Here is a 23,292-nt window from a genome sequence, read left to right as displayed (position 1 = left end):
GTCTGAAAATCCCACTCCACATCCCCCTACTTGTGTTGACTACTCCTCTTCTCAGCATGTTGTCTGCCACTTTAGAGGCACAGCTGACCCATCTGGCAGGCACACATGGGGTAGAAGAGTTATGATGGCTTTTCGCTGCTGCAGCCTCCTCCCCCAGCATACATTCACCTGTCAGAGTTTCTGCCATGATCTACAGTATACCAGATGGCACTGGGTTCCACTCAGAATTAGCGGACTTAATTATATTTGGATAATTGCTGTTCTTTATGGCTCATACAGCACCTCAAGTCCAATCTCTATTGTTCTATTTTCCCACTCTTGCAGGGCTTGGCTCTCTGTTTATAACCATGACAAAACTGTGCTGCTCAGAAGTTTGCCTCTTTCACCAATAGAAGTTGGTCCAATAAAAGATATTACCTCACCCCCACACACACGCACTCTTGTCTGTCCAGGGCTTTCCAGAGGATTCAGGGCAAAGTAATTTTGGGGGCCCCTTACATAAAAAAAAGTTGCAATACTATAGAATACTATATTCTCATGGCAGCCCCCGCAGGGCCCGGGCTTGGGGTAAATTGCCCCCCTCCTGCCCCTGGAGCAGCTCTGTGTCTGTCTGAAGAACTAGGTATGATAAAGGGAAGGAAAATAGGGATGGTGAACCAGGACATAACTGTGGTGAAGATCAAGGGGAATGTAGACAAAGCAACTGTCATGGTATAATTCCCCACTCTGAACCTTAGCATCCAAAAGATGGGGTACCAGCATGAATTCCTCCAAGCTCAATTACCAGCTTAGTACTTGTAGCACTGCCACCAACCAGGAATTCTAGTGCCTGGTACACTCTGGTCCCCCCAAAATCTTGCCCGGGGACCCCCAAGACCCAGTCCCTCTGGATCTTAAAGTAAACACTTCCCCTCACCATTGCCTCTCCCAGGCTTCCCCTCCCTGGGTTACCCTGGAAGATCACTGTGATTCAAACTCCTTGAATCTTAAAACAGAGAGGAAAATCCACCTTCCCCCCTCCTTCTCTCTCCCCCTCCCAGACTCTCCCTGAGAGAGAAAGTAATCCTAACACAGAGAGAAATTAACCTCTCTCTCCCCCTTCCCTCCTTTCTCCCCACCAATTCCCTGGTGAATCCAGACCCCGTCCTCTGGGGTCTCACATCAGAATTAAAAAACAATCAGGTTCTTAAACAAGAAAAGCTTTTAATTAAAGAAAGAAAAAAACAGTAAAAAATTATCTTTGTAAATTTAAGATAGAATATGTTACAGGGTCTTTCAGCTATAGACACTGGGAATACCCTCCCAGCCTAAGTATACAAGTACAAATTAAAATCCTTCCAGCCAAATACACATTTGAACTCCTTCCAGTCAAATACACATTTGCAAATAAAGAAAACAAACATAAGCCTAACTCACCTTATCTACCTAGTACTCACTATTCTGGACATATAAGAGACTGTATCAAAGAGACTGGAGAGAAACCTAGTTGCACGTCTGGTCCCTCTGAGTCCCTAGAGTGAACAACAACCAAAAACTAACATCACACACACAAACTTCCCTCCCTCAAGATTTGAAAGTATCCTGTCCCCTGATTGGTCCTCTGGTCAGGTGACAGCCAGGCTTACTGATCTTGTTAACCCTTTACAGGCAAAAGAGATACGAAGTACTTCTGTTCTATTAACTCTTACTTATCTGTTTATGACAGCAACTGTATCATGATTCTTGCTAGCTCCCTGGCTAATTAAGCACAGGACCTGCTGCCTGACATTACCACACAAGGGGGCTTAGGGAGTTGCTGACATCTATGCAAACAGTGTAAAATGCTACCATCTGTGAGAGCAGAGAGTTCCGACTGAGTAGCAAGTTACACCCACTTAGTGATGTAATTGACTACACGAGGTGTAAGGCAATGTCGATTCAGAGCCAGGGTCTAAATCCTGGAAGAGGTTGCTGACTACACTACAGCTCAATCAAATAAAATCAGAATCACATATTCAACCACGGCTATAAGCACAAAAACAATCATGTTCCCATGTCAGTATTAAAAGCCATGGGGTACAGTGTCCATTTGGGATACTGTAACACCTGGAAGGTCATATTAGGACATAAAGGCCTGGGAAGTAGCACTGTTCCTAAAAGGTTCCATCCAAACTAATGTGTTAAATTTCTGAGTGGAGAGAGCCCTACAGTAGAATACATTTAGAGACAAATACTGAGTCTAAGATAAAGTAGTGTTCAGCGAGATCAAAAAGGCAACCACTAAGTCCAATGGTTATTGGCTCAGCTATCTACATATAAACTGGTCAGGTGTCACAATGGGGGGAAGGCTTAGAGAGGCTGTGTGTCTAAATGTGTCTTCCTTGGAAACAGCTAGCTCTGGAGCAAGCAAGAGGAGAGACTATTCCTGACTCCATCCTTAGTAGCACACAAGAGGGATTTCAAGAAGTAGATGTAGTTGAACCCACTTACTAGCAGTCATCACAGTATAACAAAGTTCAGCATCCTCAGGGGAGGAATCAGATCAAAAACTAGCACTAGATTGGTAATCTGTAAAAGCTATTGGTAATCTGTAAAAAGTTCCCTTAAACAGGACTACAGGTTATTATGGTGGAAACAACATAGCCTTACAGGACAATGAAAACTTCCATTCAGGAGATGAAAACAGAGGAAACTGTGTTTGCCTTGGAAAGTGCAGTGAGCTTGAGTCCCATGGCCTTCCTACATGGTTTGAATTTAAAGAAGTGATACCTAAAGGACAGCCTCAAGTCCAGGCCTCGATCACAGGGGAAGAAGGGCACATGGAATCTCCTCTCCTGTGCCTCCTGTGCAGGAATCTGTGCCTCCTGTGCAGGGATCAGTGCCTGAGCACAGAAACTACTACACCAAAAGAGGCAAAGACAGGGAGAAAGCCTGGCCCCTCCTATTCCCTCATGCGCCTACCTATGGAGATGGCCAGCTGCAAAAGAGACTGCATACTCAAGGAGTGGCAGAGAGCATATGGTCTTTGTGCTGGGGAGCATCAGGAGGGCCTGGGTCTCCCTGCAGCACAAAGCTTTCCTGGTTCATTTTCTGGGTGGCTCAGCTGTGCCTTAATAGCACAGTCTTGCCCTAAATGAATGGACCAGTGTAACAGAGACTTTGAACAGCTCTTCTCTTGCGGCAGAGGATATACCACTGCTACTTAAGCTGGACCGTGACCCTTCATACATGTTTATATAGACCAACATCCCAACAGAAATAATGAATTCAAAATAACTGCTAGTATTTCAGCAGTATTTCTGTATAGGAGCCTGGAGAGGAGGGCACCACTGATCATACGTAACCATCTTCCCCTGTACATCACTACATAGAAAGTGGAGATATCTCAGGCGTTTTCCAAGCAATCAAGCATTTGGCCACTCCAGCAGTGTGGGACTTGAGGGTATGACACCACCAAAGCCATCTCAAAAGAGACAATGTAGGAAATAAATGCTACTTATGTTAGCAGCTCACGGTAATCACTAATACACACTATTGTACTGTAAAGAATAGCAGTAACTGTGGCGTCTGTCATAAAACAGAGACCCTTGTGAAGTAAGGGAATTGATGGACATTTGATGTGTTGTCACAGCACAGACTCCCATAATCTTCTTGCAACACTTTTCTTAGGGCAGCTTCTCCTTTTGCAGATATTACACAATTATATTTACCTCTTTGTCGGTGTGCTTTTAAAGGCTTTTGCATGTGAAAGCCTCCATGGGCTGGCTAACAGGGACAGGAGAAAAAGGCACAAAGAGTTCTCTCTAGTTATTTTCATTCTGACTCCTAGATGATTTATAAAGCTGTACACACTGTGAGTAGTTGGAAAGCATATGCCCAAGCTCTAAGGAAGAGCAAAATAACAAAAAGCAAACCATGCCAGAAAAGGGAGACTTCTTAAGTGAAACAGATTCCTTCTTTAAAGAATACTTCTTTAGTTTCCCATGTCATTGCCACATCTAGTCTGTCCCAACAAGAATTATAGGCATAGTAATCTCATTAGAACAATTAAAAATTGAAGATTAGCAAATATTGTCCTTAAGGACCCTATGGCAATGTAACTTCAGAATCAATCTCTTTATTTATATATAAAATCAGCTCCAGCTTTGGCTATTTTTAAAGGACTGTCAATTATCTCTACCACAAATTAGCAGAGAGAAACCAGCATGATTCAAGTCAGCTTCAACAGAGGTCTTATTCTTCAGGGAGATCAGACTGGGTATGGACTTGAATATATTCAGCTTTAAACTCCACCAGGCTGTGGGAGTCTGTGAAGGACTCATCATGCATTCTAGACACACTGTTGCATGCAAATGCCAACCAGCAGAGCTGCAGCATAGTGATCAGCAGAAGAATTCTTTTGTATCTTAACCAGTCATTTCTTTTCATTTTTTAAACCATACAACAAAAAAGCAAAGTTGAGCAATGCAATTATCTTTTTCTGTGGATTATCCTTCAAGTGTTCGCGTATTTTAACTAGAGGGGAGAAAACAATCAGGACACTGATACTTACCAGCAGGAAAAAAAAGCAATGCACAAGAGGCTTCAAAAGACCAAAACATCTTGTTTAACTATTTTGATAGATGAGAACTTGCTGTTGTGATTTGTAGTTTGGCTAATTTTCCCCCCTGAACAGAAGAAATTACCTTACTGAGATTTTTAGAAGTGTCTGTGTTGGGAGACTGAACTTTCCCACTGAAACAGAGTGCAAATTGTTTTGCTCTATATTAATCTAGGTTTTAGCAGGCCCAATACCCAACATGACCAGTCTCCTGTACCATGTTTTTACATATGACACACACAAAGCATTTGTCTCAGTTGTGGCTACAACAGGAAACCTAAGAGAGATTTCAAAACAAAGGAAGAATAATGGACCTTACTTATTCACTCACTGGGCATGCTCCACTAGCATTTCGTATCATGTGCTTGTTTCCAAGGCAACAGCTATGATGCGGAGTACACAATGTCCCATATTTAAACCAGGGTTTTGATTATGATCATTGTAAAAATGCCCACAAACCTATCATTTTCATTTGTGACTATATACTGATTCATGTACTAATAGCTCATTTTTAGCTCATCCTGAGCACAGTCCAAGATATTACAAATCTAAGTTTTTTGGTACACCAGTTACAAGATATTTAATGAGAACAATGTTCAAAGAGAGTCACCAAATTATATTGAAATGGAATAGTCTCAGGCTGCTAGAGAACAAGGATGCTGCATTATGCTGAATTATGCCTTTATCTTAATTCCCTACACTTTAACAAAGGGATTATTTGCATGATGACTGATTTATTGTTCAATAACATAGAGTGACTATGCAAATCCCTCTTCTCTGATTAGCTACTGCCTATGGCAAATGTGGCTAGAACACCTTCTCACCCCACCTACCCCCAGATATTAAGCACAATATAATAAGGAATTACTCTTGGGAGGAGGGCCCGGAGCAGCAGTAGGGTGATGTTTAGAAGACAGGGGTTAACTTGGACAGGATGGAAAGGAGGGCAGAATTGGAAGAGACCATGTTTATGTTCACATTGGTGGGGAATTCTGAAGGCTGGGGTTTATAGAGGCTAAAGAAGATAGTTGAGTACAGTGATAATTGCAGAGGGCTCCCACTTCACTTCCCTGACCTAATTGACAACTAGGTCTTCAGCCCTGGAGTCAAGATCAGAATGCAGTTTTTGCATTGTGAGCCCCCAAACTTTCTAAGTACTCTACCATAGGTTCTGATGGAGTTGTGGTAAGTTCTTTGCTCAGTTACTGCAGAGGCTACAGTATTTTAAACTTATTTGTTTGTCAACCTGTCAATTATTTTTCTTTGAGCATTACTAATAAAGCCTCATTTCATAATTAAAGCATACCTCAGCAAAGGGACTCCAATAGAAGGCAAAAGCTGAAGTGAAGAAGGCTGCCACAGAACATTAAACTGAAACCTTCAAACCTGATCAAATCTCCTTTCTGTATCTGATCAGACCACACATTTTAGGTTATCTCTAATTTGCATTATTGCAAGCACTTACAGTATGGCCATCACTGTGATATGATTTTATAGAGAGTTCAATTAACAACAAGCAAATATAAGGAGCAAACACACCCCACTCCACTCCAGCACAGTGACAAGGCAGAGATGGAGAATACCCAGAAGACTAACTGCCACTGATGGCAGCATCCACAATTAGCAAAGAGTGAGGATGTATATTGCAACTTATTCTGAGTATAACCATGTTTGGGCTTGGAGAAATTTCTGATGGGAACAAATGCCAGTGGTGAGTGGTTCTCTGCCCAGAAACAATGTCAGCAACTCCATGAGCACCTCTTTGTGCCCTGAGAGCAGAAGTATTTCTAATGAATGCATACGGTGCTTGCGATCTGATAGGCACATTCTATTAGTACCCTGCAGACAGTAAGCAGTACTTTGATGTAACCAGAAGTTGAATGGCAGCCATTGCTGAGTGCAGACATAGGTGTAGTAGCTGAAGCTTCTGACGGGTCTGCAAGGATAAACTATGTATGTGGACTGTGTTGTAGTTTCCCAGTACAGAGGCAACAACAGTGAGGATGATGGTGGTGAGGGCCACATCTGATTGGAAAGGATGTAATCTCCTGGCCAACTCCAGATGGAAAAAAGGCATATCTGGAAGCTAACGCAGTTTGGGAATCTAGGAGCATTAATGAGTCTAAGACCTTGAGACTGCAAATTGCTTAGACAGTAGGTGGGCAAACACCCTCAACTGAGGGAGCAGTTATAGATTCTACCCATTGCTTACAGTGCTTCTCCCAGCCAATCTGCTTCACCTCCACTTAATCTGGGTTAGGTTTAAACCATCTGGTTTTTATCAAAGTTGCAGAAATTGGGACAGCGTGGAGACTCTGGATACCATCTGGAGTGTCCTGTTGACTTCAGTGGGAAATAGATTGAGCCCTCTAAATCTAGGTACAATGAAAATGAGACTATGAGCCTGCTTCTGGTCTCAATTTCATGGGTGTAAATCAGGAGAAAAGACTGGAGTTATGTGGGTATAAAATTATGGTGAAGAGAATTGGACTCAGTTGTAATATCCCCTGTAACAGGGGAGATCCTGGGACTAAAATAACCCTGATTACAGAACAAGCCCCAACAGAGGGAATCAAGTGATTCCAGTATAAAAAGCCCAGGAGACTGCAACTATGCGCGTAGACACTGCAGGGAGTAGTAAGAAGGCCTCATTAGGGCCCAGGCACCAGCTGAGAGAGCCTGAGGAGAAAGGCAAACTCCAGGCAGGAGATGCTGGGAAACAGAAAGACTGACCAACCCTCAGAGAGGAGGGACTGTGCCCAGCTGAAACTGAGATGCAGACTCTGAGTTTGTGTTCTGTTTGAAAGACTCTCTTATTTGGACTTCCAGGAAGGAGACCCTGAACTTGTGTACCCGAGGACTCAATAAATTGGACCATCGGGAGGGTATTGTTTGACCTATCTTGGAACTGAATGAGTTCTTATGGGACCTGCAAAAGGGGGCAAACGGGCTGGGTGACTGTGAAGTGACACCTGGCCATGAGAGGGGACTCAAACAGCTACTCCACTAAGTCCCAGTACAATAATTTGAGAAAATTAGCAATAGATTGGCTTTCCTAAACCAAACTATGGCTTGTCTACACAAGGAGTTATTGTGTGGAGAGCTAGGGTGTGAATTTAAAACATACTAGCTATTCTGCACTAACTCTCTGTGTGGACACACTTCTTGTGTGCTGAGTGCCCTCATGTGGTTTAGCTTAATACACTTCCAAAGTGCAATAAGCTAATGAGCACAAAGGCACTCTAGGAGTGTCCGCAGGGGGACTTAGTACACGTCAACTACTGCAGGTTTTTCCCTTGTGTAGACAAACCCTAAGGTGATCAGAATGTATCAGTGTACTGTATGGCAGGTACAATCTTCTCTATTAGAGAGTAACTTAGCTACACTTTGTCATGTTCCTATACCAGATCTGTACTGGCTAGAGTGCTTACTCATACACACCAGATGTGTTCATCATGAGATCTTTTAATGCTCTGCCAGGCACAGCTGAGGTTTGTTTAAATAAGGTACTGTATATTACACACAGTGCTACTTAATGGCTGAACAGTATAATACAATTTAGCATTCTATTACAGCCTTAAAATCCATGTGCACTAAATATATTCCTCTAAATCCTCAGCTGGTGTTAATTGTCATAGTTCTATCAGTGAATTTACACCAGCTGAGGATTTGACCACTGTGCCCTTGCCTTTTGGTGGCTAACATTGTGGGTAACATTTTCATAGCAGTAGGGATTATACTAGTTTGAATTACTTATAACAACAATCTGGGTCAAAATAAGAGTCAATTTCTCAAAATTAAGAGAATCTATTCAGTTCAGGGCCTAAATTTTTGACACCTATTCTATATCTGTTGTATTTAAAAGTTAGAAGTAGTCTTCCATCTAGACAAGAAGGTCACTGTCAGACAAAAAAAGAAACAATAAAAAATACAAGGTTTAATCAGAAAAGAACTGACTGGTATCATACTTAAACAAGTTAATATGCAGCAGAGAAAAATCCTAGAGTTAATTTCCATTTTTTATAAGCAATACTGCTTGTATTTGTAGATCACATTCAACTGCAAATGCCAACAGCTTCCTGGGCTTATCTCCAATTTTAAAAATACTGTTCATCTGTCTTTGTAAAACAAATTCTGCCTTCCTGGCCTGGCCATCTCAGCCTTTGAGTCTACTAATTTTAAAAGAAAGTCTGCCCTTTGACCATGGATCTTTTCTCTCAATCATTCGTTCTAAGGGTGGAATCTGAGTTCTATTTTCTTTGAGGATATGATCTGATGAGGAACCCCAATCTCAAAGTTTCAGGTACATCCCTGCACACACTAAAGAAAGGTTTATCAGTGACATTCATCCATCTACACCTGGGGCTTCAGGAATGGCTGAAAGGAAGAGTTGCTAAGCAAGACTGTATGAAGAGGACACTCAGAGGATAGGAGTTGACAAGGATGAACCAACTAGCGAATGTGCTAAAATCGACATGGTCTCAAAATCACATTTTAAGATGCAAAAGAAAAATACAGCTTGCAGGAAAGTATAGTTTGTCTGTAAGCTCACTGTCAAAAGTAAAAAGGCCTGAAAAAAAATGACACAGCTCACTTGGCAAATGTACAGGGTTCTCTGGCACCCCATCCTATCAGGAAGACTTTCAGAAACCATTGTAGGCCAGATTTTTAAAAAATGTCACTGTCCAGGGCAACTGCACTTGTATTTCCCCACAGTAGTCCAGCAAGGCACTAGCTGTCAGGCTTCCAGCACCCCATGCTGTTGCCAGGGGCGGCTCTAGACATCTAGACCCAAGCACGGAGGGTCCGCTGGTCCCGCAGCTTCAACAGACCTCCCAAAGGCACGCCACGGGACCAGTGGACCCTCTGCAGGCAAGCCGCCGAAGGCACCCTGCCTGTCACCCTAGCGGCAACCGGCAGAGCGCCCCCCGCAGCTTGCCGCCCCAGGCACATGCTTGGAGCGCTGGTGCCTGGAGCCGCTCCCGGCTGTTGCCTTACTTGGGTGGAGAAGACACACATTCCCCCAACTCCCCCTTCTGAGTTGAGTATCTCCAGGCTGAACCATTATGCCTTTATTGCACTGTTCCCAGCAAAAGACAGACTGCCTAAGCAGACCTGTTTGCTTTCTCTTCAAAGTCTAACAACTGCATAATTGCCCACAATTAAGATACCACACAGCACTTTCTATGAAATTTTATTCTTAGGATAAAAGTATCACAGAGAAAACATCTTAAAAACAATATGAGAGAACCTATGCACTTGCTCATAACCTTCCCAGAGATCACCCCAAATCTCACCTGGGTTCTGACAGGTAAATAGTCCTGCAAACCCCTCAGAGGGGGTCTCTCCTATGGTCACAAGTGCATAACAGCCTCAGCACAGAATTAGAACCCTAATGAGAAGTTTATTCCCACTTTTATACAGTTTTAGGTCTTTGATCTGAAGTTTCCAAGAGCAAGTAATCAGTAGACAATGGGTTTCTCTCCCCAGGTGTAGCTTGTAAAGGCTTTCCAAGTATGTCTTAGGAAATTCACTTCATATGTATTGTCCCAAACAAGTCTTGGAAGTTCCTATCATTTCCCCAAGGCGTTAGACAGTCTCCTAGAAAAGCTACATATAATAACACAAACAATTGCATTTTAATACAATGGACCCAAAGGTATTAAACCTAATTCAATAAATTTTAACTTAATTCAATAAGATTTGTCCAGGAAATTGCTCTTGGTCACACTTAGCATGCACAGTCAAGACTCACTTTTCAAAACAGCTCAGCTACTAGATAGGTACTTTAAATAGAGACCAAAGTTTCAAAAGCATTCAACACCCAGCAGCTTCCATTGCAACACCCATGGCTGGATTTTCAAAAGAGCTCAGCAAACAAGGTCCTGCACCATAGATGTTAATTAACACATCTAATCTAGATGTGCTAAATAAGCTAAATTATTCAAGAAAACAAACAAAAGTATACACAAGTGGCCAGATTTTCAAAGTGCTTATTATTTGTTTTCTGTAATAACTTACTGCAACTAAAACTTTAAATAATCTAAGTGTTCTACAAGCATTAATTAGAGCAGCTAACAACATGCTTCTGGAAAGAAGTCTGTCCGCTGAAAATAAAATAGCACCACCAAGGATATGAAGAAACAAATACTAACTGAAATTTCTGCGTGAACTTTCTTTTGATTTTTTTTTTATCAGTCATTACAAAACACTTGGATGGATTCATTCTTCAGAATCCTCTTTCCTGTCTTCAGCATTCAGTGAAAACCCTTTTGAGAAAAGGAAAGAGAGCTTGAGATTAAATGAAACAGAGATTTGAATCCAGAGTTTTTACTTCCACATCAGTCTGAGGGTGATATTTAGAAATCATATTCCCATATATTTCTATACTTTTAAAAACCAATGCATAGCATTTCTAAATTTGAAAAATCACTAGGACTTAAACTTTCCATTCCTAGGAATTGTCCTTTTGGTGGTTGTGTTTGTCTTGACCTTGAACATTCCAGACTTGATGGAAAAGTCACCCTCATCACAGTCAGTAGGGTTACAGCCTCTTATTAGTGGTATATATGGCTCCATTTGCCTTTCTAATGTTTAGTATATTTACTTTTTCCTGAATAGGAACATTTGGGTCTGATGGAAAATCTTATCCAAGTTTTAGATTGAGTCTAGCAACTTAACACAAAACACAAGGAGACAGAACTAGAAAGCATGTTGTTGGTCATTAACCCACAGTTCTGGTGCTTTTCTTGCTGTACAAATTGAGTCCCTGGTTCTTGACGGTTAATTCTGAACAGGATTTTCTACTGAACCAATCTCTGTTTTAAATGAATGAGATTTTTACTATGTTGTTACAAATTCTACTTCATAACACTTCTCTTATGTTTCACATGTGCTGCTTTATGTTATGTTTACTTCAAAGAAGTACAAAAAGGTATACATATTTTAAGCTTCAATACAGCTACAACTGCATTGGGAACTTTATGCTTCAAAAGACTCAACAAAGTAACTAATTGCTCACTGCTTTATGTAAAGCAAACAAAATATATTCCAAAGATTAAGATAAATCGTCTTGAATTGATTAAAAACCCATCAAACTATCAAGCAGCCATTTTTCAGCAGTAAACAAGGTTCTATTTAAAATTACAATATATGAATGTTTAGTGACAGTAGCTGACTATTTGGGCCTACACTATATTATGTGTTCCATATTGATTTACAGTACTTCCATAATTAAAGTTTGAAAATGTGCTCAACTTTAATAATGTATTACCAAAAAGTTGCTGGTGTTATAAAAATGTATACTTTTGGCTATCCTAGTTTCACTAAATTTTGTATCTCAGGTCTGGTTGCATAAATCATAATAATGATTTCTCTGGGTCAGAACAATGGTCCATCTAGCCCAGTGTACTGTCTTCCAACAGTGGCTGGTGACAGATGCTTCAGAATGAACAGAACAGAACAATTTATCAAGTGATCCATTTCCTGTCAACCAGTCCCACCTTCTGGAAGTCAAAGGTTTAGGGTCACCCAGAACATGGGGTTGCATCTCTGACCATCTTGGCTAATAGCCATTAATGGGCTTATTGCCCATGAATTTATCTCATTCTTTTTTGAACTGAGTTATACTTTTGGCCTTCACAACATCCCCTGGCAATGAATTCCACAGGGTGACAGTGCATGGTGCAAAGAAGTATTTCCTTTTGTTTGTTTTAAATCTGCTGCCTCTTAATTTCATTGAGTGACCCCTAGTTCTTGTGCAAGGGGTAAATAACAATTCCCTACTCACTTTCTCTACATCATTCATGGTTATATAGACCTCTATAACATCCCCCCCTCAGCTGTCTCTTTTCTAAGCTGAACAGTCTCAGTCCTTTGAACCTCTCCTCATATGAAAGCTGTTCCATACCCCTCATCATTTTTGTTACCCTTCTCTGTACCTTTTCAAACTTTCATATATCTTTTTTGAGATGAGGTGACTAGAATTGCACACTCTATTCAAGGCATGGATGTACCATGGATTTTTATAGTGGCATTATATTTACTGCCTTATTATCTATCCCTTTCCCAATGGTTCCTAACATTTTATTAGCTTTTTCTGCCTGATGCAACACATTGAGCTGAGTATGAAAACAGTATTTCAATGCAGCTTGACCTGCAGATCATTTACTACTTTAACTTTTGGACACTGATCTGCAGATGGATCCTATAACCTCACAAGTAATTACAATTTCTTTTGGAGGGATATTAGCAGAAATAAAGTATCGAAGGAAGAAGAGAGACAGATTTTCTTTTCCAGATGCTAGGGAAGTGGTGGTTTGCACCCAAGTGGATGTTAGCAGGGAGCAGTTCCTGTACAGAAGACAGCACAGAGTCTGTCAATGATTTGTCCATTCTGCAGGGGAAGGGTCTCTGGTGCTGTGTGCTCCCAAATGTCCCCCAGTATCCATGTTAAGGCCGGGAAATCTGGTCATGTGTGATTTACATTGGTTATAGACAGGATAAGTAATGCATAATTAGTAGGACTCTCTTCTTGAAGAATCAGAATATCCCTCCCCTTCTTCTGCTCCCTCAGGCATCTTACCAGATTTCTGGGGTTTGTGAAATGTTATCACTAGCATCTCGGCTGTTGGTTCAACATTCTAGGATGCATCCAATCTTAGATTTTGCCAGGTTCTTTCCATCTTTTCGGTTTTTAACTGCTCTCGTGAAACATGCTTTTGGCCTTATGTTTTAGTATATCAGCCTTTGGAGCTTTAATTCCTTAGGACTGAATCAGCCAAGCATTTCCAAAGTGGCGAAACAAATCACATCCAGATTGGTGCTGAGCAAGCTTGAGAAATGCTCACTTGTGAACAAACCTGCATAAAAAAAAGTATTTTGAATTCAGCTCTAGTCTTGTGAGCTTAATTAGATAAACAGATATTCAGAAGCAAAAGTCTCAGGCTGGAAAAGAGCTTGAACACATGAATACAAAACAGCCATAGATACCTGAATATTTCAGTAACAGTTTATTATTCAACCCGTGTTCTCTCTTTTTTTGGCTCCTTTATCTCTCAATGTCTCTGATTCTTTTTCAGGACAAATATACAACAAAAAGTCAGAGCAGGGGAAAATGCACAAGAAGAAAACCCACTGAAGGTAGACTTGCTATTATTATTCAGTGACATCTCCCTTTATAAAACATTTGGAAACTTTCAAGAGTTCTGTGGAGACTTGATTCACCAGTGCATTGTTCCAGTTTTAAACCAATATAATTCCTTGAATTTCAGTGGAGTTACACTGGCATAAAATGGGAGTAACAATAGAAGTGCATCAGATCCTTACTATTCTGTTCAAGTTCTTATACTGTGTCCCTCTCTGTGGTATTTGAGTTCTTACTGTACTAGTCCTAGTAATTCATATATTCTCTATAGCCCTGATTTTACCTCTGGCATTAGGTTTGCTGCATTAAGCCCCGTTTTGGCAAAGCATGTCAACATGAGCATAAATCCATCTCTGTTTGGCAAGTTCGTTAAGTAGGTGTTTAATATGCTTAAGTCCCTTTTCTGACTTCAGTGGGATTTAGGCATGTTGTTAAACTTAAATGCATTGCTATCTTTGAGTAAAGATGGATATAAGTATATAAAGTTTATATGTTATGCTCAATCTGTGCCTTAGTTTTTTCCTTTCACGGATATTAGTGATCACCTTACTGCTATGTGGGTGGTTAAAGTTTGTGGGCACACTGAATGAAGTTTATTTGTACTGAAAGGCATGTGATAAAATTTTTCTTGTACCTCAAGTGAAGATATTATATAAAATATAAAATTCTCTTCAGAACATCTTAAGATGCCTTGATTGTACCACAAAGGGGCACTTAAGAGAGGCATTTAAACTTGTAGGCTGAGATGCTCTATGTATTCATTTTGCAAAGCCAATTATTTTTCTGACTCTGTCTGGTCCAAAGAAGAAAGACTTTGAAATCTATGTACAGGTTTGTCTTAAATAAAAACTAACTTAGTCTTTGCTTGTTTAGAAGAGCTTGGATAACTTAAACTTCCAAAGAACATCCCCAGGCTTTTGTTTACTTACCCCAACATTTATTGCAGTCCGAATTTTGGTTGATATTCCTGGGAAGGGGTCATATTTCCTTTTTTAGCTACTTAGCCCTGAAATAGAAAGGGTATCACATGCAGAGAGGGTATTACAGGTAGTGAAAATAGCTTCAGAGCAGGACCTAGCACACCCAGTAGAAAGATCTGTAGACTTGAAGCGGATGAGATTCACTAAGTGGAAGAACAAAAGACAGTTACCTTTTCTGTAATGGTGTTCTTTGAGATGTCCATTCCACAATAGATGTGCGTGCTCGCCACGTGCAACAGGACCAGAAGTTTTTCCACTAGCAGTACCTGTATGGGAGCACCCCTAGTGACACCTGGAGTGGCGCTGCTATGGCATGGTATAAGGGGCTCTGTGTGCTCCCCGCTCCTTCAGTTCGTTCTCGCCAGACAACTCTGACAGAGGGGAAGGAGGGCAGGATGTGGAATAGACGTGAGCAACACATCTCAAAGAACACCAGTTACGGAAAAGGTAACTGTCTTTTCTTCTTCTAGTGATTGCTCATGTGCATTCCACAATAGGTGATTCCAAGCTATATCTGTTGGAGTTGGGTAGGAGTTCACAGACACTCAGGACGGAGTACAGCCTGCTGAACCCGGCTTCCTCTCTGGTTTGGAAGATGATTGCATAATGTGAGGTGAACTGAAGACCATCTGGCAGCCCTACAAATGTCCTGGATGGGGAGATGGGCCAGAAAGACAGCCAATGAGCCTTGTGCCCTAGTCAAGTGTGCCCTCACAATTGACAGTGGGGGGACTCCTGCCAGGTCATAACAGGTACAAATAGACAAGGTGATCCAGCTGGAGAGCCACTGAGTGCAGATCGGCCGGCCTCTCATGCATTTGGCCAAGGCGATGAACAGCTGCAAGGACTTCCTGAACAGTTTTGTACATTCCAGGTAAAAGCCATAGCTCATCTCACATCCAGCATGTGGAGGCAGCACTCCTCACTAGATGGGTGGGGCTTGAGGCAAAGACCAGCAAGAAAATGTCCTGACCCATATGGTAGACAGAGACCACTTTGGGGAGGAACGAAGGATGTGGTTGGAGCTGGACCTTATCCTTATGTAACGCTGTGTACAGTGGTTCAGAAGTCAGGGCCCGGAGTTCCGAGACCCATCTAGTGTATGTGATCGCCACCAGCAAGGCTACCTTCCACAAGAGGTGCGACCAGGAGCATGTAGCTAGCGGTTTAAATGTGGGACCCGTCAACCATGTCAGCACCAAGTTCAGGTCCCACTACAGGACTTGGGGGCTAACGTATGGGAAGAGACGATCCAACCCTTAAGGAATCAGCCAGTCATGACATGGGAGAGCACCACATGGCCCTGCGTGGGCGAGTGGAAGGCCGATATGGCCGTGAAGTGCACCTTGATGGAGGAGGGTGCTAGGCCTTGGGCTCTAAGGTGAAGGAGGTAATCTAACATGAGCTGAATCAGAGCAGACACAGGCAAAACGCCCCAATCAGTTGCCCACTGAGAAAACCAAGACCCAGGTGGGCCCAAAGTGTGGAAGGCTGTCTGCTTTCCAGGAGGATGCGCTGAACCCCTTCCGAGCAAGTCCTCTCCTCCAGGCCTAACCATTGACCAGCCATGATGTGAAGTGGAGTGCCACAAGGCTGGGGTGGAGGAGGCAGCCATGGTCCTGGGATATCAGGTCCAGGTGGGATGGCAATGGCCATGGCGAGGCAACTGCCAGGCTCATGAGAGTCCCGTACCAATGTTGCCTGGGCCATGGTGGGGCAATCAGGCAGACCCGGACACTCTCCGTTTTTATCTTTTCTAAGACCTTGCTAATCAGCGGGATTGGGGGAAATGCATAGAAAAGCCAGCCTGACTAGGACAGAAGAAAGGCATCAGAGATGACACCTACACCCAGCCGGGCCCTGGAGCAGAAGCGGGGATACCAGCAGTTCTGCTGTGTCACAAACAGGTCCACCTGACGAGTGCCCCACATTTGGAAAATCCTATCCACCACCTCTTCCCCAAGGATCTGCAAATCTTGCAGCGATCACCCAAAACGCGTAAACAGTCCATGTGCGGATCACTCACGGGCATCAGCAGCTTGCAAGTGTGGCACAACTTAAAGCCCAGGGCATGCCCCAACCCAGGCACACTAAACTAACTCTAACTAAACTACTTTTAATTACAGGTACTACTAACTATGAATTAACAGAATCCAAGAGGGAAGCTACAGCAAAGCTGGAGCAGAGCAGTTCTGAAGCACCGTCACTGGAGGCAAGAAGGAACCGAGAGCATGGGGAGCATGCAGCACCCCTTATACCATGCCATAGTGGCACCACTCCAGGGGTTGCTAGGGGCACTCCCTTACCAGTACTGCTAGGGAAAAAAACTTCCAGCACCAGTGCACATGGCGAATACGCACACCTATTATGGAATGCACATGTGCAATCACTCGAAGAAGAAATCTATGCAAGAACTTGAAGTGTGGGAAGGAGATTTTGTGTTGAACATAAATATGGAATAAATTGGGATTTCTCAGAATAGGATAGAACAGTGGGGAAATCTGACTCAAAACCCAGTTTGGCCAACTTCATGCCACGGATGATCAGCTTCTAATGCACCTTGATGTAAGGGGAAATATGTTGGAAACCTCCAAAACCATCCTGTATTCTCTCTCTTTACTTTTAGGCTGAGCTTAGATACATTGGAGATGGTTGCTATCTGTGTGCCATACCGGAAGTGTGTTGGGTGAGTAGATATTAAAAAAAAATGAGTGCTTATGACAGTGAAACTTGTGTTGCTCTGGGGTGTGTTTTTTCACACCCCTGAGCAACATAAGTTTTGTCAAAATAATGGATAGTGTAGATATGGCCTAACCCATTCATGGGCATGCTAGTTCTGCGCTCAGGCTGTTACACGCTTGTAACCACACAAAAAAACCATTTGAAGGACCGACTTCTACCAGAGCCCTTGTTGAAGCTGTGGGATGCTCTCTGGTAAGCTTATTAGCATGTGTGCAGGGTTTTGTTTGTTTGTTTGTTTTTAATATGTGTTTTGTATTGCTTTCACCTTAAGCATAAACGTGCTTGCCTAGAAAGAGCTGTGTAGTAATTTATAACTGGTGGCAATTACAGCTGTTCATAGCCTCTGGGGAGAAAACAAAGCATAGACACTGGCCTGTTTAGTCAGTCTGGCTTGCTGGGAATATCGTAATGTAGGCAGCCTGGAAAGACCCCAGTCAGGAGTGAGAGATGTGGGTCTCTGCTCAAGAGAGGTGACGGCTGAGGAGCTAGGTGCCTAGAAAGGGCGCTCTCAAGGGACCAGGGTGGGGCGGGTGATACAGGTGCAATTGCCCTGAACAGTGGCATAAGATAGGAAAAGGAATTTTCACAGTTACTTACCAGCTCCTAGGGTTTTTAAGTCTAAGCAGTCATAGATATCTCAGAGTTCTGAGCATTGTACCTGTAACTCCTGTGAAAAACCACTACAGCAAATTCCCTCTAGCTCCTCAAGCATCACTTTCAGAGTAGAACATTACAGAACTGTTATTCAGTGGTGGTTTAAATAAGCCACAGCAAGTCCCACTAGGTCTTGAAAACATCCACTAGAAGTTTAAAGTGGGGTCCTTCAGGGATAAATTCTGGGTCTGGTTCTGTTCTATATATTCATCAATGATTTAGATAATGGCATAAAGAGTACACTTATAATGTTTGCAGACAATATCAAGCTGGGAGGGGTTGCAAGTGCTTTGGAGAATAGGATTAAAATTCAAAATGATCTGGACAAACTGGAGAAATGATCTGATGTAAATAGGATTAAATTCAATAAGGAAAAATGCAAAGCACTCCACACATAAAAAATGGGAAATGACTGCCTACGGAGTCCCGTGAAAGGGGACCTTGGGATCAGTGGATCACAAGCTAAATATGAGTCAACACTGTAACACTATTTCAAAAAAAGCAAACATCATTCTGGGATGTTTTAGCAGGGGTGTTGTAAGCAAGACACAAGAAGTAATTCTGCTCTACTCTGCACTGATGAGGCCTCAGCTGGAGTATTATGTCCAGTTCTGGGCACCACATTTCAGGAAAGATGTGGACAAGTTGGAGCCAGTCCAGAGAAAAGTAACAAAAATGATTAAAAGTCTAGATTGAAAAAAATGGATTTGTTTAGTCTGGAGAAGAGAAGCCTGAGAGGGGGACATGATAACAGTTTTCAAGTACATAAAAGGTTATTACAGGAGGAGGGAGAAAAATTGTTCTTTTTAACCTCTGAGGATAGGACAAGAAGATATGGGCTTAAATTGCAGCAAGGTTAAGCAATGGAATAAATTGCCTAAGGAGGTTGTGGAATCTCTGTCATTGGAGATGTTTAAGAGCAGGTTAAACAAACACCTGTCAGGGATGGTCTAGAAAATATTTAGTCCTGCCATGAGTGCAGGGGACTGGATAGGGAAGACCTCTCGAGGTCCTTTCCAGTCCTGTGATTCTATGATATCTTGATTTAAATTGTGTTTGATACGAGTTAATTCACACTGAAAAGCATTTTCTTTGACCTTTAAATAAAGTCTCTGATCTGATAACATATTGTGGAGGACATATAAATGTCACCAACGCAAAAATCAAATCCCAATGCCAGTGATTTATCAACCATCCAGCAAACAAGGAAAACATGGATAATAGGGTAACTAGGAATAAACTACTTCAATATGAACTAGTGATTAACTCAGCTACTACTATTCTATACAGAAAGCCAATAATAAAATCAGCTAGTATTGGGTTACAAAGAAAATTACAACCTTCCTAGGTAAAACTGGGATCAAACATTAAAGCAATCTTGGGGGGGGGGGGACCAAACATTTTTTGTTACAGTGCTAAATAAATAAAATAAATAAATAATTAAATAAATGATCTAGAGGAAAAAGGCCTAGTAATCCTTTAAATAATGAATATTTTTCAACTATTATACAGACAGATTTTCCTGCTGGGTGGCACCGGGTGGTTTAATAAATGTATCATACTGCTAAAATGTGAGTATAACTTGCTATATTCTGAGCTCCTCTGTATGTGTGCAGTACTCCACTGCATGGAACAGATTTACAGCCATGTAACAGAGAGAGAGAGACCTGGACCCAAAAGGTTTGTGCCAGTGCTGTGCATTCCTTTATGATGTGTCAGTAGAGGGAAAAGTTAAACAAGGCTCTCATCACGCTTAATAGGAAGGTATGAAAAGAATGAGGAATTATTTGAAAGAAATTTGTGAGGTTGTCTTGGCACCAGTAATATCTTCTGTGAAAAGTTATTTAGGGATATGTTTTCAGCAGAGGTGAAAAAGATTTGCACAAGGGAATATACAGAGGAAAAATAGGATGAAATTAAGAGAGGAGAATTGAAGGCAGAGCTTAAGGAAAGCAAAGAGATGAATTATGCTGTGGAAAAAATTTCCTAAGGGAAACAGTGTAACCCCTGCCACTTGGAGCAATTTAAATACTAGACTAGAACTCTTCCTTGTAAATGTACAATAGGAAACAATCCTGCTTTGGCAAAAAAACGGACTAGACGACTCTCTGTTCTAGACCCTTCTCATCTCTAAGAACATTCTACCTTCATTACTGTGAATGGCCAAATGTCCTTATTGGCCAAAGTCTGATTTCAAATTTACTGCATGTCTTCCTTGTGCTAGTTTGAGTGCTTCAAATGATTGCAACTGTAGCAGTGGGACAGGCAGGGAGAGATGGTCAAAGACAACACTTGAGATTTTGCATATTATTTAACTGGTAGCCACCAAAACACAAGCATAATGTGCTCTCTATGTGCAGAGTTGGGCCACTGAACACTATACTTCCTGTCATTTCCAAATGTAGGAGATACCATAATATTGAATTGTGAGATGGCCAAGCCAGGGCTAAGTGTGATGAGGTGTGACTCTGAAAGGAAAAAAACAAAAAAAGACTCAGCCTCATTGCCAGGCAGCAGTCATGGCAGCCTCTGATCTGGGTCACCAGGCACAGATGGGGAGCCAATCACAATGAGAACCTTTGAAACAAAAGGCAGATCTATCCCCCCAGTTAGGTGTGCTGCTGTAACCTCTCCCATTTGCGTCCCCAATTATTATGTTGGCCATATATGGGCATGAACAACTTAAATAGAAGTGGGGTTGCAGTTACTGCCACAGGGAAACAGCTAGGCAGTTATTTAGCCGGTGTTTTAATTAAAAAATGAGTGTGTTCAGAAAAAATCGATTTGGCAAAGTAGTTCTTTAAAAGAAAAAAAGTGCTACACCAAAAACTTTGGCCTTCTAAGGAAACTGAGTTATAATCAAAGATCTAGAAAATAGACCCCTTCCATTATGGGATCTGACCTAAAAGCAAAACCCTAGAACAGAGGTTTAAACTTGGGAATGCGCTACCTTTCTTCTCAGAACACCCTCAAAAAGTTGAAGTGCAAGGAGAGGCACATTTCATCTTCTGGCTTGGGCTATCTTTAAGGTACATTTGTGTTCACTAAAAATAGTATCTGCTGCAGCAGCTGCTGCTGAAGAAATGTACCGTACATGCCTTCAAAACTCAAACGTATCTTTCAGAAATTTGCAAAATCTGCACACCAAGCCAGATGTCAAAAAATGCTCTGAAGTTATATAACATGTCAGTGTCAGCAGCTCAAAAATGCAAATGTAGGACCCAAGTTCTCTAAGAGGAACAGAAATGAACGAATAAAATTCCACGATGCTGAAAGTGATTACACTGAGACTCAGATATGGCACATATTCTAAATCAGACCGCTCCGATGAGAATTTGAATGAGGACTGCATCCTGGCTCCCTGTGGTTGACGTAGTATGAAACAGCTTCCTTGATGGAGCTCATTACTTGATTAGGAAGTGGGAAATCCTCTTCCAACAGTATTTTTAATATAACTATTCAAAGATTAGACAAGATACCTTTCATTAGACTTCGTGATGGTCTAGGGTGACACTATGTGGCTAATCCAAGCACTGAAATATCAGCTGCATTTATCTCATGAATTTTTTTATTATGAAGCTGCTAGATCTAATCCCTTTATTTCTAAAATTTAAAAAACGATATAGCACATCAAGCTTTAAGAATAAAAACTATAAAGTAATAAGTTCACCTCATCTTTGCATCCTATCTTAAACCTTCATGCAATTTTCTTCAATGTTAGTGCATAGGGGAAAAATATACATGTGAAAGATGTGATCAGATTGAGAAAGTTAATGTTGTTATCCCTTTTAACCTGAATGGTTAGTAAAGTTCAGAGTTTTGTGGGTTGGTTCTGTTAGGAGAAGATATTGAGGAATGAGTTGAGTATTTCTCTGATGCAATTTTGTGTTTGTTAACAAGGAACAGACATAATGTCCTGCTTCCCTAAACACAGGAGGAATCATTCAGCAGGATACAGTTTCTTTACTCACAGTTCCAAGCATTTTTCCAGCAAGCACTCTCTCCAAAAACTCTCAGCTTTTTCCTAAGGGTCATCTATGCTTTTTTCTCTGGGACTTCCTTGCTGTCTTCTCTGTCTGCTTCTCTAGTGTTTCTGCCCCCTTCTCCCCCACTCCCTCTGTGTGTGTGTGTGTGTGTGTGTGTGTGTGTGTGTGTGTGTGTGTGTGTGTGTGTGTGTGTGTGTGTGTGTGTGTGTGTGTGTGTGTGTCACTACTCACTCTCCCTGCTTCTGTGGTCCTTCTGCTCCTTCTCTCTCTCATGCACAGCTCCCTCAAATAATACCCTGTCCCCTGCATTTGCATTCAGCACTGTGTGAACACACCTCCCCCCCACACACACACACCTCAACTCCATCCATCATCTCAATATAGTCCAGAATGGTAACACCCTCTATGATCCATCCCAAACAGAAAGAAAAATAATTTACAATCACAAATGATACAAGCTTTAACTATTTACGTAGTGTTTTTCTGTCAGGACATTTTCACATTCGTTTTACTTCCATCAAAATCTCCTTGAAGTTCTCCTCTCCCTGCCTTATTTCCTTTCAGCCACCCAAGAAGGGCCTCTTTCAATGAGTCTCTGGAGAATCCATTTTGATTCTGCAAAATCTGCTGGCTGCAACAGACCCTGCCCATTTTGTTCTAATGAAGAACTCTTCTTTGTCACAGACCTTCCAGCCTCATTTTTCTACAGCTAAATCCTCAGGTTCTTGGGACAGCCATGCTGAAACCCTGTCCCCCAGTACCTTTTCAGCTGCTCCTTATGGATAACTCTAGGTTCCGTTCTGGGACACAATTGTATTCTGTACACCACTTCATTTATTCAGGTCAATACTGTATATGGTTCCTATCAAGGTTTATCCAGCTTAGGGATCAGACCGTTCTTTCTCCTAGGATTGGGAGTCAGTTATACATGTATCAAGGTATCTGATCTCACATGAGACTTCTGATTTGGTGACGAATTCATTAACTAGAACCTCTGCTATTGTCGCAGTCTCTTAATTCTATTTTGGGTGAACTTCAGGCCATTTCTTAAAGTAGTTTTTAGCTACCAACAAATATTCATTGCTAAACTCCATCTCAGATTAAGGCCCAAGCATATTAAGCAGCAATGTGTTTCATTTACGCCTCCAGATATACTGCTGCCTATGGGCTTTCCCTGTCTTACAGGGATCCTGCTTTGCAATACAA

General features: G+C 41.8%; 1 long non-coding RNA gene across 1 annotated transcript in view; it reads right to left on the bottom strand.

Annotated features, from left to right (window-relative positions):
* The window catches only part of LOC115654814, a 48,080-nt gene that overhangs the window by 4,930 nt on the left and 19,858 nt on the right, over positions 1–23,292 (bottom strand). Inside the window, exons 2-4 of the long non-coding RNA XR_004001272.1 lie at positions 14,654–14,730; positions 13,164–13,440; positions 10,735–10,848 (exon numbers count right to left, since the gene is read on the bottom strand). This is a non-coding gene — a long non-coding RNA (uncharacterized LOC115654814). The remainder of the gene's footprint in view (positions 1–10,734; positions 10,849–13,163; positions 13,441–14,653; positions 14,731–23,292) is intronic.

Source organism: Gopherus evgoodei, chromosome 7 (genome assembly GCF_007399415.2).
Source record: "Gopherus evgoodei ecotype Sinaloan lineage chromosome 7, rGopEvg1_v1.p, whole genome shotgun sequence".
Classification (NCBI taxonomy): Eukaryota; Metazoa; Chordata; order Testudines; family Testudinidae; genus Gopherus; species Gopherus evgoodei.
This window is presented reverse-complemented; position numbering and strand designations above follow the sequence as displayed.